This window comes from Megalopta genalis, unplaced genomic scaffold (assembly GCF_051020955.1).
Source record: "Megalopta genalis isolate 19385.01 unplaced genomic scaffold, iyMegGena1_principal scaffold0081, whole genome shotgun sequence".
NCBI classification, from domain to species: domain Eukaryota; kingdom Metazoa; phylum Arthropoda; class Insecta; order Hymenoptera; family Halictidae; genus Megalopta; species Megalopta genalis.
The window spans coordinates 161,866-167,860 of record NW_027476150.1 but is presented as its reverse complement, the minus strand read 5'-3'; positions in this window follow the sequence as shown (position 1 = coordinate 167,860).

The following is a 5,995-nucleotide window of genomic DNA, read 5'->3' as shown; positions in this document are numbered from 1 at the left end:
AAGTATTGAAGATAAACCATTTTATTCCCATGGATTTGAAGCTATGCCTTCTACTTCGCATTGATTTGGAGTTAAATCATGTGTTTCGCATGGATTTAAAGCTAACTCGTTGTTTCGCAAGCAGTTGAAGCTAAATCATGTATAGCACAAGTGTTTGAAGCTAAACCATTTGATTAGCATGGATTCGAAGATCACCCCTCTTCTTCGCATTGATTTGAAGATAATCATGTGTTTCGCAAGGATTTGAAGCTAACTCGTTTGTTTTGCATGCAGTTGAAGCTAAATCATGTATATCGCAAGTATTTGAAGCTAAACCATTTGTTTCGCATGGATTCGAACATCAGCCTTCTGCTTCGCATTGATTTGATGTTAAATCATATGTTTCGCATGGATTTGAAGCTAACTCGTTTGTTTCGCATGCTGTTGAAGCGAAATCAAGTATATCACAAGTATTTGAAGCAAAACCATTTGATTCGCACGGATTTGATGATAACCCATCTAGTTCGCATTGATTTGAATTTAAATCATGTGCTTCGCGTGGATTTGAAGCTAACTCGTTTGTTTCGCATGCAGTTGAAGATAAGTCATGCATACCACAAGTATTTGAAGATAAACCATTTTATTCACATGGATTTGAAGCTATGCCTTCTACTTCGCATTGATTTGATGTTAAATCATATGTCTCGCATGGATTTGAAGCTATCTCGTTTGTTTCGCATGCACTTGAATATAAATCAAGTATATCACAAGTATTTGAAGCTAAACCTTTGTTTCGCATGGATTCGAACATCAGCCTTCTGCTTCGCATTGATTTGGACCTAAATCATGTGTTTCGCATGGATTTGAAGCTAACTCGTTTATTTCGCATGCACTTGAAGCTAAATCATGTATATCACAATTTGTTTGAAGCTAAACCATTTGTTTTGCATGGATTCGAAGATAGTCCTTCTTCTTCGCATTGATTTGAAGCTAAATCATGTGTTTCGCATGGATTTGATGCTGAATCATGTATATCACAAGTATTTGCAGCTAAACCATTTGTTTCTCATGGATTCGTAGATAAGCCTTCTACTTCGCATCGATTGAAGCTAAATCATGTGTTTCGCATGGTTTTTGAAGCAAACTCGTTTGTTTCGCATGCAGTTGAAGCTAATCATGTATATCACAAGTGTTTGAAGCTAAACAATTTGTTTCGCATGGATTCGAAGATAACCCTTCTACTTCGCATTGATTTGAAGCTAAATCATGTTTTGCGCATGGATTAGAAGCTAACTCGTTTGTTTCGCTTGTGTGTTGAAGCTAAATCATGTATATCACAAGTATTTGAATATGAACCATTTGATTAGCATGGATTCGAAGATCACCCCTCTTCTTCGCATTGATTTGAAGCTAAATCATGTGTTTCGCATGGATTTGAAGCTAACTCGTTTGTTTCGCATGCAGTTGAAGCTAAATCATGTATATCACAAGTATTTGAAGCTAAACCATTTGTTTCGCATTGATTCAAAGATCATTCTTCCACTTCGCATTGATTTGAAGCTAAATCATGTGTTTCGCATGGATTTGAAGCTAACTCGTTTGTTTCGCATGCAGTTGAAGCTAAATCATGTATATCACAAGTATTTGAAGCTAAACCATTTTATTCCCATGGATTTGAAGCTATGCCTCCTACTTCGCATTGATTTGATGTTAAATCATATGTTTCGCATGCATTTGAAGCTATCTCGTTTGTTTCGCATGCACTTGAATATAAATCAAGTATGTCACAAGTATTTGAAGCTAAATCGTTTGATTCGCATGGAATTGAAGCTAAGCCTTCTACCTCGCATTGATTCGAAGATAAATCATGTGTTTCGCTTGGATTTGAGGCTAGCTTGTTTGTTTCGCATGCAGTTGAAGCTAAATCATGTATATCACAATTTGTGTGAAGCTAAATCATTTGTTTCGCATGAATTCGAAGATAACCCTTCTACTTCGCATTGATTTGAAGCTAAATCATGTGTTTCGCATGGATTTGAAGCAAAGCCTTCTACTTCGCATTGATTTGGAGTTAAATCATGTGTTTCGCATGGATTTAAAGCTAACTCGTTGTTTCGCATGCAGTTGAAGCTAAATCATGTATATCACAAGTATTTGAAGCTAAACCATTTTATTCCCATGCATTTGAAGCTATGCCTTCTACTTCGCATCGATTTGAAGCTAAATCATGTGTTTCGCATGGTTTTTGAAGCTAACTCGTTTGTTTCGCATGCAGTTGAAGCTAAATCATGTATATCACAAGTGTTTGAAGCTAAACCATTTATTTCGCATGGATTCGAAGATAACCCTTCTACCTCGCATTGATTTGAAGCTAAATCATGTGTTGCGCATGAATCAGAAGCTAACTCGTTTGTTTTGCATGCAGTTGAAGCTAAATCATGTATATCACAAGTGTTTGAAGCTAAACCATTTGTTTCGCATGGATTCGAAGATAACCCTTCTACTTCGCATTGGTTTGAAGCTAAATCATTTGTTTCGCATGGATTTGAAGCTAACTCGTTTGTTTCGCATGCTGTTGAAACTAAATCATGTATATCACAAGTATTTGAAGATAAACCATTTTATTCCCATGGATTTGAAGCTATGCCTTCTACTTCGCATTGATTTGGAGCTAAATCATGTGTTTCGCATGGATTTACAGATAACTCGTTTGTTTCGCATGCTGCTGAAGCTAAATCATGTATATCACAAGTATTTGAATATGAACCATTTGATTAGCATGGATTCGAAGATCACCACTCTTCTTCGCATTGATTTGAAGATAATCATGTGTTTCGCAAGGATTTGAAGCTAACTCGTTTGTTTCGCATGCAGTTGAAGCTAAATCATGTATATAACAAGTGTTTGAAGCTAAATCATTTGTTTCGCATGGATTCGAAGATAACCCATCTACTTCGCATTGATTGAAGCCAAATCATGTGTTTCGCATGGATTTCAAGCAAAGCCTTCTACTTCGCATTGATTTGGAGTTAAATCATGTGTTTCGCATGGATTTAAAGCTAACTCGTTGTTTCGCATGCAGTTGAAGCTAAATCATGTATATCACAAGTGTTTGAAGCTAAACCATTTGTTTCGCATGGATTCGAAGATAACCCTTCTACCTCGCATTGACTTGAAGCTAAATCATGTGTTGCGCATGGATTTGAAACTAACTCGTTTGTTTCGCATGCAGTTGAAGCTAAATCATGTATATCACAAGAGTTTGAAGCTAAATCATTTGTTTCGCATGGATTCGAAGATAACCCTTCTACTTTGCATTGATTTGAAGCTAAATCATGTGTTTCGCATGGATTTGAAGCAAAGCCTTCTACTTCGCATTGATTTGGAGTTAAATCATGTGTTTCGCATGAATTTAAAGCTAACTCGTTGTTTCGCATGCAGTTGAAGCTAAATCATGTATATCACAAGTATTTGAAGCTAAACCATTTTATTCCCATGCATTTGAAGCTATGACTTCTACATCGCATTGATTTGATGTTAAATCATATGTCTCGCATGGATTTGAAGCTATCTCGTTTGTTTCGCATGCACTTGAATATAAATCAAGTATATCACAAGTATTTGAAGCTAAACCTTTGTTTCGCATGGATTCGAACATCAGCCTTCTGCTTCGCATTGATTTGGACCTAAATCATGTGTTTCGCATGGATTTGAAGCTAACTCGTTTATTTCGTATGCACTTGAAGCTGAATCATGTATATCACAAGTATTTGAATCTAAACCGTTTGATTGGCATGGATTTGAAGCTAAGCCTTCTACTTCGCATTAAATTGAAGCTAAATCATGTGTTTCGCATGGATTTGAAGCTAACATGTTTGTTTCGCATGCTGTTGAAGCTAAATCATGTATATCACAAGTATTGAATCTAAACCATTTGATTCCCATGGATTTGAAGCTATGCCCTTCTACTTCGCATTGATTTGGAGCTAAATCATGTGTTTCGCATGGATTTGAAGCTAACTCGTTTGTTTCGCATGCTGTTGAAGCTGAATCATGTATATCACAAGTATTTGAAGCTAAACCATTTGTTTCGCAATGATTCAAAGATCAGTCTTCCACTTCGCATTGATTTGAAGCTAAATCATGTGTTTCGCATGGATTTGAAGCTAACTCGTTTGTTTCGCATGCAGTTGATGCTGAGTCATGTATATCAGAAGTATTTGCAGCTAAACCATTTGTTTCGCATGGATTCGTAAATAAGCCTTCTACTTCGCATGGATTTGAAGCAAAGCCTTCTACTTCGCATTGATTTGAAGATAATCATGTGTTTCGCAAGGATTTGAAGCTAACTCGTTTGTTTCGCATGCAGTTGATGCTAAATCATGTATATCACAAGTATTTGAAGCTAAACCATTTGTTTCGCATGGATTCGAACATCAGCCTTCTGCTTCGCATTGATTTGATGTTAAATCATATGTTTCGCATGGATTTGAAGCTAACTCGTTTGTTTCACATGCTGTTGAAGCTAAATCAAGTATATCACAGTATTTGAAGCAAAACCATTTGATTCGCACGGATTTGATGATAACCCATCTAGTTCGCATTGATTTGAATTTAAATCATGTGCTTCGCGTGGATTTGAAGCTAACTCGTTTGTTTCGCATGCAGTTGAAAATAAGTCATGCATACCACAAGTATTTGAAGATAAACCATTTTATTCCCAATGGATTTGAAGCCATGCCTACTACTTCGCATTGATTTGGAGCTAAATCATGTGTTTCGCATGGATTTAAAGCTAACTCGTTGTTTCGCATGCAGTTGAAGCTAAATCATGTATAACACAATTGTTTGAAGCTAAACCATTTGTTTCGCATGGATTCAAAGATAACCCTTCTACTTCGCATTGATTTGAAGCTATATCATGTGTTGCGCATGGATTTGAAGCTAACTCGTTTGTTTCGCATGCAGTTGAAGCTAAATCATGTATATCACAAGTGTTTGAAGCTAAATCATTTGTTTCGCATGGATTCGAAGATTACCCTTCTACTTCGCATTGATTTGAAGCTAAATCATGTGTTTCGCATGGATTTGAAGCAAAGCCTTCTACTTCGCATTTATTTGGAGTTAAATCATGTGTTTCGCAAGGATTTAAAGCTATCTCGTTGTTTCGCAAGCAGCTGAAGCTAAATCATGTATATCACAAGTGTTTGAATATGAACCATTTGATTAGCATGGATTCGAAGATCACCACTCTTCTTCGCATTGATTTGAAGATAATCATGTGTTTCGCAAGGATTTGAAGCTAACTCGTTTGTTTCGCATGCAGTTGAAGCTAAATCATGTATATCATAAGTGTTTGAAGCTAAACCATTTGTTTCGCATGGATTCGAAGATAACCCTTCTAATTCGCATTGATTTGAAGCTAAATCATGTGTTGCGCATGGATTAGAAGCTAACTCGTTTGTTTCGCATGCAGTTGAAGCTAAATCATGTATATCACAAGCATTTGAATCTAAACCATTTGTTTCCCATGGATTTGAAGCTATGCCTTCTACTTCGCATTGATTTGGAGCTAAATCATGTGTTTCGCATGGATTTGAAGATAACTCGTTTGTTTCGCATGCAGTTGATGCTGAATCATGTATATCACAAGTATTTGCGGCTAAACCATTTGTTTCGCATGGATTCGTAGATAAGCCTTCTACTTCGCATCGAGTTGAAGCTAAATCATGTTTTTCGCATGGATTTGAAGCAAAGCCTTCTACTTCGCATTGATTTGAAGATAATCATGTGTTTCGCAAGGATTTGAAGCTAACTCGTTTGTTTCGCATGCACTTGACTATAAATCAAGTATATCACAAGTATTTGTAGCTAAACCTTTGTTTCGCATGGATTCGAAAATCAGCCTTCTGCTTCGCATTGATTTGGACCTAAATCATGTGTTTCGCATGGATTTGAAGCTAACTCGTTTATTTCGCATGCTGTTGAAGGTAAATCAAGTATATCACAAGTATTT